This window comes from Ranitomeya imitator, chromosome 6 (genome assembly GCF_032444005.1).
Source record: "Ranitomeya imitator isolate aRanImi1 chromosome 6, aRanImi1.pri, whole genome shotgun sequence".
Classification (NCBI taxonomy): Eukaryota; Metazoa; Chordata; class Amphibia; order Anura; family Dendrobatidae; genus Ranitomeya; species Ranitomeya imitator.
Genome location: NC_091287.1, coordinates 570,316,012 through 570,330,246, shown reverse-complemented (window position 1 = coordinate 570,330,246; position 14,235 = coordinate 570,316,012). Strand labels below are relative to the sequence as shown.

Sequence of the window (14,235 nt, the reverse complement as noted above, 5' to 3'; positions counted from 1 at the left end):
GCGGTAAGACAATCACTGGTGTTTTCTAAAAAGGTCGGTGTGATATCAGGAGAAGAGGTGTATAATTGGGTGTCGTCAGCATAGAGATGGTACTGGAAACCAAATCTGATTGTTTGTCCAATAGGGGCAGAATACAAAGAGAAGAGGAGGGGGCCTAGGACTGATCCTTGAGGAACCCCAACAGTAAGGGGAAGGTGAGAGGAGGAGGAGGAACCAGCAAAAGATACAGTGAAGGAACGGTCAGAGAGATAGGAGGAGAACCAGGAGAGAACGGTGTGCTTGAGGCCGATGGAGCGGAGCATAGTGAGGAGGAGCGGATGATCCACAGTATCGAATGCTGCAGAGAGATCCAAGAGAATTAGCAGGGAGCAGTGACCATTAGATTTAGCTGTTAGTAGGTCATTAGAGACTTTAGTGAGGGCGGTTTCAGTAGAGTGTAAAGAGCGAAAACCAGATTGAAGAGGGTCGAGAGGAGAGTTATCTGAGAGATAGCGGGTAAGATGGGAGTGGACCAGGCGTTCGAGGAGTTTAGAGATGAAGGGAAGATTAGAGACAGGTCTATAGTTAGCGGCACAGTTTTGATTGAGGGATGGTTTTTTGAAGTAATGGATGTATGATGGCATGCTTAAATGAGGAGGGAAAGATACCGGAAGAGAGAAGTTGAATATTTTTGTTAGGTGAGAGGTGACAGCAGGGGAAAGGGACATCAGGGATGTCAGATGTGACATCATTTGAAGTAACATCTTTTAAGTGTCATCAGAAATCGTCCAGAAATCGGCCAGACGGTAAGACTAATCACTATCTTCTAAATGTATTTGCCTTTCTTTTCCTCCCCTGCTCTTTAACCATGCTCACATTTTCCCCACCGTTTTGGTCCACTAATCATCACTTTCCTTCACCCACCTGTTTCCCTTTCTCTGCTTATTCTCACTGCTTGCGACACATCCCCCAATCCTGCCCCCCCCGCCTCATATATTACTAACCCTCACCCTATCCTTGTCACACTATGAGAAACTTTTGCAACCCCTCACACTTGAAACCTGTGCCACTGACCCCCACCACCCTGCTTCCCCTCTCTGGGGCACTTTGGAATGCCCGCTCTATCTGCAACAAGCTCAACATGGTCCATGATCTCTTCACTTCCTGCAACCTTTCCTTACTGGCCCTCACTGAGACCTGGCTGATGCCCCCTGACACGGCCTTGCCTGCAGCACTGAGTTACGGCAGCCTCCAATTTACCCACACTCCTCGCTCTGGCAACAGACATGGTGGTGTCGGGGTCGTCACAACAATACCCTTCATCCACCAGTCATTCCAAATCAAATTAAGAGCATGTTGGTACCGGATAAGAATGAGTCAGACACAATGCTGGTTCAAACTCATTGCATACTCGTGTGTAACGTCACAGCAACGACTGAACTTTATTTCCTAAAACACAATATTACATGGTCTATTGGGGGAAGGTGTGCAGAGGGCGGGGATAGGCAGGGGTTAAGCAATGTATCTAGTATTCAGTCCTTCTGATTGGCTCTGGCATATTCTGATGAATCTTCCTTTGTCTACATCTTGTCCAGTTTCGAATTCCAGAGAAATGATACTTGTCCTTCTGGAATGTGCAACTTGTTCCTTCAGCCTGAAAGTGGGGCAAAGGTGAATACTGGCAGCCATCTTAAATACAGTTACATATGCATTTGGCAAGCAAAGGGAAAAAACTTATTGTTTCACAGCATAAGAATATATAAAAGTACAAAAGTGTATAAAGACATATATTTTTACCTTGACAGTGGAGTGGGTATCCTTTCTAAAAACTGCTCCTTCAACCCTATCCAACCCCCACCATCCCTTATCCTCCCTTCTTTCGAGGTTCACTCTGTCCGTATGTACGCTGACCACCCACTGCTGCTCCCCCATACTTGGAGCCCGCCCTGTCCACCCACAGATTCCACCACCCCCCATGCCCAAAGACCACCCACAGATGCAGCCCCCCATACCTGGAGACCACCCTGTCCACCCACTGCTGCTCCCCCATACCTGGAGACCACCCTGTCCACACACAGCTCCTCCATACCTGGAGAACACCCAGTCCACCCACTGCTGCTCCCCCATAACTGGAGACCGCCCTGTCCACCCACTGCTGCTCCCCCATACCTGGAGACCACCCTGTCTACCCACTGCTGCTCCTCCATACCTGGAGACCACCCTGTCCACACATAACTCCTCCATACCTGGAGAACACCGTCCACCCACTGCTGCTCCCCCATAACTGGAGACCGCCCTGTCCACCCACTGCTGCTCCCCCATACCTGGAGACTGCCCTGTCCACACACAGCTGCACCCCAATACCTTGGGACCGCCTTGTCCACCCACTGCTGCTCCCCCATACCTGGAGACCACCCTGTCTGCCCACTGCTGCTCCCCCATACCTGGAGACCACCCTGACCACCCGCTGCTGCTCCCCCATATCTGGAGACCGCGCTGTCCACCCACTGCTGCTCCCCCGTACCTGGAGACCGCCCTGTCCACCCACAGATTCCACCCCCTATACCTTGAGACCGCCCACAGATGCCGCCCCCCATACCAGGGCGGTCTCCAGAACACCCACTGCTGCTCTCCCATACCTGGAAAACACCCTGACCACCCACTGCTGCTCCCCATACCTGGAGACCACCCTGTCCACCCACTGCTGCTCCCTCATATCTGGAGACCGCCCTGTCCACCCACTGCTGCTCCCTCATATCTGGAGACCAACCTGTCCACCCACAGCTGCAACTCCATACCTGGAGACCGCCCTGTCCACCCTATGCTGCTCCCCCAAATCCTGGAGACCACCCTGTCCACCCACAGCTGCTCCTCCATACCTGGAGACTGCCCTGTCCACCCAAAACTGCTCCTCCATACCTGGAAACTACCCTGCCACACCCACTGCTGCTCCCCCATACCTGGAGACCACAGTGTCCACCCACAGCTACTCCTCCACACCTGGAGACCGCCATGTCCACCCACATGTTATGTTTGTTATGACTATGACATGTTTTGTAGCGAATAGAAAATAGACAAATTTAAGGTTAAAATACTCAGAATGTAGAGAGAGGAGGGTCTGGATAAGCCAGCCTTTCTGTGATGTCACAGGCTGCAGGTTTTAAATTTCTGGCAGGCTCCCAGCAGTCACTTCTTGTCTTTTTCCTGGAGAGCCCGGAGCACGTCCAATGAACTGGGACGTATGGAAGCTCCACTAGCCTGGTTGCCGGCAATGAACTGAGTACATGTGAGTGTTATCTTTTGTCCTGTAATCCCTTTATGTTATAATTACCTTGTACATATTTGCAATTGTCTCATTTGTAACATCTTTGTAAAATTTTTTGATAAAGCACTGCCTAAATTTTGTGGGGTTTATTATTTAATACTAGTTCTTTCTCCATGCTCTAAAAACGTACCCTAAGTCTCCTGAAGGGAATTACGCTACTGTGTTGGGTTAGCTTCGGACCCGTTTAATCGAAGCTGGTGGCAGCTTACCATGTGCAGGCTTTTGGGTGTTGTTATAGCGACTGCGGCGTTGATAATTATTGTTCCTGCCTGAGCAGGAGTAGTTAATCGCGTCGCTGCAGCGTGCCCAATAGCCAGTACACAGTAGGCAGCCTGTCTGGCGACTAATTACCCAGGATGCAGTACCTAATCTGACCTGAGAGTAAGGGGGGCGCCAGAGAGCTGCAAGTGTTAAGTGGAACTGTAAGCGGGATATACATAAATCCCTGCAGTTCGTGGTATATTGAAGAGCAGTGGGATACCTAGAATAAGCCCCTGCTGTAAACTAAGAGGTCAATGGCCTTGTGTGTGTTGTTTTCATCACATTGTGGAGTGGAGGGATAACTAAGATAAGACCCCCTGCACATGTGATAGCCGTCTGTTGGCCTAATGTCACCCCAACCCGTGACATAGGGGTGACGGTCACGGTGTGAAACGTGACACACACATATGACATATTTGATCTCATTAGAATGCCCATGTTAATACGAGATGAATGCTGGGTTGGTTATGACTATGACATGTTCTGGAGCGGAGTTATAGAAATTAGACAAATTTAAGGTTGAATTACTAAAACTGAAGAGGTAGGAGGGACGAGGTGATCCAACCCCTTTCTGGGATGTCACAGGCTGCAGCTATAACTGTCTGGCCAGATCCCAGCAGTCAGTCTGCTGCTGGGAGAATATGTGAGTCTGATCTGAAGAGCTGTTTCCAATGCACTTGGACAGATGGAAACCCACTAGCCTGGTTGCCTGAACTGATATGAACTGAGAACCTGTGAGTTGTACCTTTTCTTATTTAATCCCTGTTTAATTTATAATTATCTTGTACATATTTCAATTGTCTCATATTGTAACATCTTTATATAACCGTTTATAAACACTGCCTGAAACTTTTGATGGGGTATATTATTTAATACTAGTTCGTTCTCCTGTTCTAAAACGTACCCTGTCTTCTGAAGGGAATTACGCTACTGTTTTTGGGTTAGCTTCAGACCCGTTTAATCGAAGCTGGTGGCAGCTTACCGTGTGCAGGCTTTTGGGTGTTGTTGTAGCGACTGCGGCATTGATAATTATTGTTCCTGCCTGAGCGGGAGTAGTTTATCGCGTCGCAGCAGCGTGCCCAATAGCCAGTACATAGCAGGTAGCCTTTCCGGCGACTAACTACCCCAGGTGCAGTACCTAATCTGACCTGACAGTAAGGGAGGCGCCAGAGAGCTGCAAGTGTTAAGTGGAACTGTAAGCGGGATACACATAAATCTCTGCAGTTCGTGGTATATTGAAGAGCAGTGGGATACCTAGATTAAGCCCTGCTGTAAACTAAGAGGTCAATAGCCTTGTGTGTGTGTTTTTTCATCACATTGTGGAGTGGAGGGATAACTAACTAACATGTGATAGCCATCTATTGGCCTAAAGTCACCCCGATCCGTGACGTAGGGGTGACGGTCACGGTGTGAATCGTGACAAATTGGTGGCAGCGGTCAGGGATTCCTGACAGGCCCATAGGGCGGTGGGATATTAGAGCATTAGTGATTTGGGTTGAGCAATCATTCCCCTCACTAAAAACTTGCAGAAAGTTCTTGCGAGGACTCTGCGCAAATAAGTTTGGAGAACGAACTCAGTGTTTATTAGTCGAGACAATTGTGTGTACTGGTAATTATCCCCTCCCTTTCTCTTCGTTTTTCTATCCTATCTTTTATTTGGCAACCATGGCTGCAAAAGGAGAGGCCTGGTACGCCCAGCAGAAGGACGCTATTGCTGGGATATGCACATACCATGGCCTGAACTCCCAGGGCAAGACCAAGACTCAAATGGTCGCTGAACTGGTGTAATTTGAAGCAGACCAAGCCAGGCCACAGAGCCCAGAGGCCGCAGAAGCCAGCACAAGCAAACATGGTGCTGCAGCAGAGGTCCAACCACTGAATGCCGGCCCAATTAGCAACCAGGCCGGATTGGACCCCCACCTGCAGGCGGCCTTGAATGAATTCCCCACTGACGACCATGAGGGACGTCGGCAGCTGATTCAGCAATACCATGAGCGAGCCGAGCGAGAGGCCCAGGCCCAGCAAGCCGAGCGAGAGGCCCAAACAGAGCGGGAGTACCAGCTGCAGATGGCCCGACTGCAAATGCAGGGGTTGTCCCAGACCGTGAGCCCAGCAGCGCTCAGACACCGAAGCCCCGGCCCGAGCACTTTCCTGTGATGGAAAAGGATGGGGACTTGGACATTTTTCTGCGGGCCTTTGAGAAAGCCTGCAGACAGTACCGGCTGCCTACAGATGAATGGGCACGATACCTGACACCAGGGCTGAGAGGCAAAGCTCTGGAGGCGTTTGCTGCCCTCCCTCAAGAACAAGATGGAGACTATGAAGCCATCAAGCAGGCCCTGATAGCCAAGTACCAGCTTACACCCGAGGTGTACCGTAGAAAGTTCCGGACCCTCCAACGTGGCCCACACGACAGTTACAGTGATGTGGTGCATGGACTGGGGACCCAATTTGACCAGCGAACCCAAGGACTGTCAGTGACCACCTTTGCACAGCTGCGAGACCTGATGATCAAAGACCTGTTCTTTCATCTTTGCCCAGCTGAGGTGCGACAGTTCGTGATGGACAGAGAACCCAAAGACGTGACGAAAGCAGCGCAGATTGCCGATGCCTATGAGGCCAACCGTAGATCGGAAGCGCGGAAGCCAGTCACCACCAGCTGGAGAGGGAGTAAGCCTGCAACCAACGCCAGTACCCCTGTCAGCCAACACACCAGAGGTCCTGCCCCCGTGGCCAACAACACCAGACCTACCACCGAACCTCGCCAGTGTTACTACTGCAAGCGGCCTGGTCATATCAGTACCCACAGTCCAGACAAGCAGAAGAACCTCCCAGCCACGGCCCCAGGGCCTAATGCAGCAGTTCTTTTGGTGGGTGGTGTGGTTGGGAGGGTGTATGACAACATACAGCACGTCACGGTGGGAGACCATGTTGCTACAGGCCTCAAGGACACCGGGGTGTTGTGAATTCTGTTGTCGGGATCCCTCCTGTGGTCATGAATGGTACTTTGGCTGGTTCTGTCCATGGACTTCCTCTGGTGGGTGTTTCTGAGTTTCACAGGTGACTAGGTTAATTCGTTAGCTGCTGCTCTATTTAACTCCACTTAGATCTTTGCTCTATGCCACCTGTCAATGTTCCAGTATTGGTCTAGTTCACTCCTGGATCGTTCTTGTGACCTGTCTTTCCATCAGAAGCTAAGTTCCAGCTTGTATTTTCTTTGGTTTTCTATTTTTCTGTCCAGCTTGCTATTTAATTTGTTGTCTTGCTTGCTGGAAGCTCTGGGACGCAGAGGGAGCGCCTCCACACCGTGAGTCGGTGCGGAGGGTCTTTTTGCGCCCTCTGCGTGGTCTTTTTGTAGGTTTTTGTGCTGACCGCAAAGTAACCTTTCCTATCCTTGGTCTGTTCATTAAGTCGGGCCTCACTTTGCTAAATCTATTTCATCTCTGTGTTTGTACTTTCATCTTTACTCACAGTCATTATATGTGGGGGGCTGCCTTTTCCTTTGGGGAGTTTCTCTGAGGCAGGGTAGGCTTTATTTTTCTATCTTCAGGGCTAGCTAGTTTCTTAGGCTGTGCCGAGTTGCATGGGGAGTGTTAGGCGCAATCCACGGCTATTTCTAGTGTGTTTGCTGACCGCAATCCCTAAACCTATCAGAGTTCCCACGTCCCAGAGCTCGTCCTTATTATCAGTAACTATCACGTCATTCCGTGTGCTCTTAACCACCAGGTCATAACACCGGGGCTGAACGAACCCTCATCTGACCCGAACTGGCGGCCCCTGAAGAAATCATTCTGGTGAAAACCCTAACTGTCACTGGGATTGGGAGTATCAGCTGTCCCTTACCGATGGCCCGGGTTTTTATTGATTGGGGTGCCGGGAGCGGGGTGAAGGAAGTGGGGCTGTCTGATAATTTGCCCACTGATGTTTTATTGGGGACTGATTTGGGGAGGATGGTTGCATACTACGTCCCTGACACCCCTCCCCAATCTACTAATGAGGGTAACGTTAACCCTGATGATGATGATGATGATGGGAAATCGCATGTGTTACCTGACCATGCTTTATCTTGTAATGATGCATCTAATAACCATTTTTTTCCTAGGATTGATGGTGAAAATGTTCTACCTGTGCCAACTGAACCTGATAATGATTTTTCTGTGAAGGTTAATGTGTCCATAGGTACAGGCGTGTCCAGCCACGTCGCTCAGCGGAGTGAGACGGCTGAGGAACCCCTAACAGGGGCAAGTGTCGGTGCTACAGGAAATGGGGAGATGCATGGGAACCGTGAGGAAGGTGATGCCATAAAAGTGACCAGTGCCACAGAGGAAGGTAACTGGCCCATAAGTAGCACTGCCCCTGGAGTGTTGGGGGTGGATGGGGAGGTAGAGCCCATAGCAGCGCCGGCTGATGGGTCTGTAGAAACCCCCGGGGAGACAGCCTACATAGCTGCTGTCACCCGCAGTCAGAGTGCCCGGAATGCAGATAACTGTAGGCCTTCCGGACCCTCCTCAGTCATCAGTGTGACTGAACCACAGGAGGACCCAGATCAGGTCCAAGAGAGTTCCCGTGGGGAAGGAACCCCGACATCGCTTCTGGCTTCCCCTAGCCAGGAGTTCCAGGCTGCTCTGCGCACAGATGCGAGCCTAGAGAGTTTGAGACAACTCGCCGAAACGCCCATCTCCGTGACTGATAAGGAGAAGGTGTTCTGGGAACGAGGAAGGTTACACCGGGAGACAGTACCCGGAGAATCACAAAAGGAGTGGTTGAGGGAAAGACAGCTGGTCGTCCCGCAGCAATTCCAGGGTGAGTTGTTACGGATTGCCCATGAGATCCCGCTAGCTGGACACTTGGGGATCAGCAAAACGAAGGCCCGGCTGTCTCAACACTTCTATTGGCCTAAGATGGGGACAGATGTGTCAAACTACTGCCGCTCCTGTATCACTTGTCAAAGAGTGGGGAAGGCGGGGCCTGCTCTTAAGGCTCCCCTGATCCCTTTGCCAGTGATAGAGGAGCCTTTCCAGAGTATCGCGGTGGACATTGTGAGCCCGCTGGCTATCTCCAGCAGCTCTGGAAAGCAATACATCCTTACTGTGGTAGACTAAGCTATCCGGTACCCAGAGGCAGTAGCTCTGTCGTCAACTAGGGCAGATAAGGTGGCGGATTCCCTGTTGGCCATCTTTTCACGTGTAGGATTTCCCAGGGAAATGCTTACTGATCAAGGGACCCAATTTATGTCTCGCCTAATGGAGGCTCTCTGTAAGAGAATGCAGGTGAAGCACCTGGTATCGAGTGCATATCACCCACAGACCAATGGCTTGTGTGAATGCTTCAATGGTACTCTCAAGCAGATGCTACGCATGCTGGTTGAGACCCAAGGGCGCGACTGGGAGCGGTACCTCCCACACCTGCTATTTGCTTACCGAGAGGTTCCGCAGGCCTCAACGGGGTTCTCCCCCTTGGAGCTCCTGTATGGCAGGCGAGTCCGGGGACCCCTTGGGTTGGTAAGAGAATCCTGGGAAGAGGAGCCAAACCCTTCTGAAGTGTCCATAGTGGAGTATATCATGCGCTTCCGTGACAAGATGAAGACCTTGACACAGTTGGTGCATGACAACATGACGCAGGCTCAGGCTGACCAGAAGCACTGGTACGACCAGAACGCCAGAGCGGACCTACCACGTGGGTCAAAAGGTGTGGGTCCTGGTCCCTGTACCAAAGGATAAGCTTCAGGCAGCCTGGGAGGGCCCATACGTCGTCCACCAACAGCTCAACCCGGTCAACTACGTGGTCACACTTGACCACGCACGGGGTAGGCGAAAGGTCTTTCACATCAACATGATGAAGGCTCATCACGAACGTGAACCTTTCGTCCTACCTGTCTGCAGCTTGCCCGAAGACGGGGAGGAAGACACCCTCCTGGACATGCTGGCCCAAGCCAAGGCCATTGGGTCCATCGAGGACGTGGAGGTAAGCGCCTCATTAACTGAACCCTAGTGGTTGCAGTTGCAAACCACACTGGAACCCTTCCGGGTCGTGTTCTCCAACCTACCTGGGAGGACTGAGTTAGCAGTCCACGAGGTGGACACCGGGAATCACGCCCCACTACGGCGAACACCCTATCGAATCTCTGACCAGGTGCAGCAGATTATGTGCCAAGAGATCGATGAGATGTTACAGCTGGGGGTGATTCGACGGTCAAAGAGCGCGTGGGCCTCACCCGTAGTTCTCGTGCCAAAGAAAGACCGGACCACCCGGTTCTGCGTGGACTACAGGGGGCTCTGTTATGAGCTGGTGGTCAGGACAATAATGGACCTGGTGGTTAAGAGCACACGGAATGACCTGATAGTTACTAATAATATAGGACGAGCTCTGAGACGTGGGAACTCTGCTGACCGCAATCCCTAATCCTATCACACACACTAGAAATAGCCGTGAATTACTCCTAACGCTCCCTATGCAACTCGACACAGCCTAAGGAACTAGCTAGCCCTAAAGATAGAAAAATAAAGCCTACCTTGCCTCAGAGAAATTCCCCAAAGGAAAAGGTAGCCCCCCACATATAATGACTGTGAGTAAAGATGAAAATTACAAAGACAGAGATGAAATAGATTTAGCAAAGTGAGGCCCGACTTACTGAACAGACAGAGGATAGGAAAGGTAGCTTTGCGGTCAGCATAAAAAACTACAAAAAGACCACGCAGAGGGCGCAAAAAGACCCTCCGCACCGACTCACGGTGCGGAGGCGCTCCCTCTGCGTCCCAGAGCTTCCAGCAAGCAAAACAATCAAAATAGCAAGCTGGACAGAAAAATAGCAAACCAGAGAAAAACAAGCAGGAACTTAGCTTCTGCTGGGAAGACAGGTCACAAGAACGATCCAGGAGTGAACTAGACCAATACTGGAACATTGACAGGTGGCATGGAGCAATGATCTAGGTGGAGTTAAATAGAGCAGCCAGCTAACGAATTAACCTCGTCACCTGTAGAAGGAACCTCAGAAGCCACAGCCCCACTCACAACCACCAGAGGAAGCCCATGGACAGAACAAGCCGAAGTACCATTCATGATCACAGGAGGAAGCTTGACAACAGAATTCACAACAGTACCCCCCCTTGAGGAGGGGTCACCGAACCCTCACCAGAGCCCCCATGGCCGACCAGGACGAGCCAAATGAAAGGCACGAACCAGATCGGCAGCATGAACATCGGAGGCAAAGACCCAGGAATTATCTTCCTGACCATAACCCTTCCATTTGACCAGGTACTGGAGTTTCCGTCTCGAAATACGAGAATCCAAAATCTTCTCCACCACATACTCCAACTCCCCCTCAACCAACACCGGGGCAGGAGGATCAACGGATGGAACCACAGGCGCCACGTATCTCCGCAACAATGACCTATGGAATACATTATGGATGGCAAAAGAAGCTGGAAGGGTCAAACGAAACGACACAGGATTGAGAACCTCAGAAATCTTATACGGACCAATGAAACGAGGCTTAAACTTAGGAGAGGAAACCTTCATAGGAATATAACGAGACGATAACCAAACCAAATCCCCAACACGAAGTCGGGGACCCACACAGCGCCGGCGGTTAGCGAAACGTTGAGCCTTCTCCTGGGACAATGTCAAATTGTCCACCACATGAGTCCAAATCTGCTGCAACCTATCCACCACAGTATCTACACCAGGACAGTCCGAAGACTCAACCTGCCCTGAAGAGAAACGAGGATGGAAACCAGAATTGCAGAAAAACGGCGAAACTAAATTAGCCGAGCTGGCCCGATTATTAAGGGCGAACTCAGGCCAAGGCAAAAAGGACACCCAATCATCCTGATCAGCAGAAACAAAGCATCTCAGATATGTTTCCAAAGTCTGATTAGTTCGTTCGGTTTGGCCATTTGTCTGAGGATCGAAAGCCGAGGAAAAAGACAAATCAATGCCCATCCTAGCACAAAAGGCTCGCCAAAACCTCGAAACAAACTGGGAACCTCTGTCCGAAACAATGTTCTCCGGAATGCCATGTAAACGAACCACATGCTGGAAAAACAATGGCACCAAATCAGAGGAGGAAGGCAATTTAGACAAGGGTACCAAATGGACCATCTTAGAGAAGCGATCACAAACCACCCAAATGACCGACATCTTTTGAGACACAGGGAGATCCGAAATAAAATCCCTAGAGATATGCGTCCAGGGCCTCTTCGGGACCGGCAAGGGCAAAAGCAACCCACTGGCACGAGAACAGCAGGGCTTAGCCCGAGCACAAGTCCCACAGGACTGCACAAAAGAACGCACATCCCGTGACAAAGACGGCCACCAAAAGGATCTAGCCACCAAATCTCTGGTACCAAAGATTCCAGGATGACCAGCCAACACCGAACAATGAACCTCAGAGATAACTCTACTAGTCCATTTATCAGGGACAAACAGTTTCTCTGCTGGGCAACGGTCAGGTCTATCAGCCTGAAATTTTTGCAGCACCCGCCGCAAATCAGGGGAGATGGCAGACAAAATTACCCCCTCTTTGAGAATACCCGCCGGCTCAGGAACACCCGGAGAGTCGGGCACAAAACTCCTTGACAGGGCATCAGCCTTCACATTCTTAGAGCCTGGAAGGTACGAAACCACAAAATCAAAACGGGAGAAAAATAGCGACCAACGAGCCTGTCTAGGATTCAACCGTTTGGCAGACTCGAGATAAGTCAAATTCTTGTGATCCGTCACGACCACCACGCGATGCTTGGCTCCTTCAAGCCAATGACGCCACTCCTCGAATGCCCACTTCATGGCCAACAACTCTCGATTGCCAACATCATAATTGCGCTCAGCAGGCGAAAACTTTCTAGAAAAGAAGGCACATGGTTTCATCACCGAGCCATCAGAACTTCTTTGCGACAAAACAGCCCCTGCTCCAATCTCAGAAGCATCAACCTCGACCTGAAACGGAAGCGAAACATCTGGCTGGCACAACACAGGGGCAGAAGAAAAACGACGCTTCAACTCCTGAAAAGCTTCCACAGCCGCAGAAGACCAACTGACCACATCAGCACCCTTCTTGGTCAAATCAGTCAACGGTTTAGCAACACTAGAAAAATTACTGATGAAGCGACGATAAAAATTAGCAAAGCCCAGGAACTTTTGCAGACTCTTCACAGATGTCGGCTGAGTCCAATCATAAATGGCCTGGACTTTAACAGGGTCCATCTCGATAGTAGAAGGGGAAAAAATGAAACCCAAAAATGAAACCTTCTGAACTCCAAAGAGACACTTTGACCCCTTCACAAACAAAGAATTCGCACGAAGGACCTGGAACACCATTCTGACCTGCTTCACGTGAGACTCCCAATCATCCGAGAAGACCAAAATATCATCCAAATATACAATCAGGAATTTATCCAGGTACTCTCGGAAGATGTCATGCATAAAGGACCGAAATACTGATGGAGCATTGGAAAGCCCGAATGACATAACCAGGTACTCAAAATGGCCCTCGGGCGTATTAAATGCTGTTTTCCATTCATCGCCGTTTAATACGCTCAAGATTATACGCACCACGAAGATCTATCTTGGTGAACCAACTAGCCCCCTTAATCCGAGCAAATAAATCAGACAGCAGCGGCAAAGGGTACTGAAATTTGACTGTGATCTTATTGAGAAGGCGGTAATCAATACAAGGTCTCAAAGAACCATCCTTCTTGGCCACAAAAAAGAACCCTGCTCCCAATGGTAACGACGACGGGCGAATATGACCCTTCTCCAAGGATTCCTTTACATAACTCTGCATAGCGGCGTGCTCTGCACAGATGAATTGAACAGTCGGCCCTTAGGAAACTTACTACCAGGAATCAAATTGATAGCACAATCGCAATCCCTATGAGGAGGTAGGGCACTGGATTTGGGCTCATCAAAAACATCCCGGTAATCCGACAAAAACTCCGGGACTTCAGAAGGCGTGGATGACGAAATAGACAAAAATGGAACATCACCATGTACCCCCTGACAACCCCAGCTGGACAGACATAGATTTCCAATTCAATACTGGATTATGGACCTGTAGCCATGGCAACTGCAAAACGACCACATCATGCAGATTATGCAACACCAAAAAGCGAATATCCTCCTGATGTGCAGGAGCCATGCACATGGTCAATTGGGTCCAGTACTGAGGCTTATTCTTGGCCAAAGGCGTAGCATCAATTCCTCTCAATGGAATAGGATACTGCAAGGGCTCCAAGAAAAAACCACAGCGCCTAGCAAACTCCAAGTCCATCAAATTCAGGGCAGCGCCTGAATCCACAAATGCCATAACAGAATAGGATGACAAAGAGCAGATCAGAGTAACGGACAAAAGAAATTTAGACTGTACCGTACCAATGGTGGCAGACCTAGCGAAACGCTTAGTGCGCTTAGGACAATCGGAGATAGCATGAGTGGAATCACCACAGTAAAAACACAGCCCATTCCGACGTCTGTGTTCTTGCCGTTCAGCTCTAGTCAAAGTCCTATCACATTGCATAGGCTCAGGACTATGCTCAGATAATACCGCCAAATGGTGCACAGCTTTACGCTCACGTAAGCGTCGATCGATCTGAATGGCCAAAGACATAGACTCATTCAGACCAGCAGGCATGGGAAATCCCACCATGACATCCTTAAGGGCTTCAGAGAGACCC

General features: G+C 50.2%; 1 long non-coding RNA gene across 1 annotated transcript in view; it reads right to left on the bottom strand.

Annotated features, from left to right (window-relative positions):
* Positions 1-1,368: 1,368 nt before the first annotated feature.
* Positions 1,369-14,235, bottom strand: part of LOC138641561 (uncharacterized) — a 31,302-nt gene continuing 18,435 nt past the window's right edge. Inside the window, exon 2 of the long non-coding RNA XR_011313912.1 lies at positions 1,369-1,633. This is a non-coding gene — a long non-coding RNA (uncharacterized lncRNA). The remainder of the gene's footprint in view (positions 1,634-14,235) is intronic.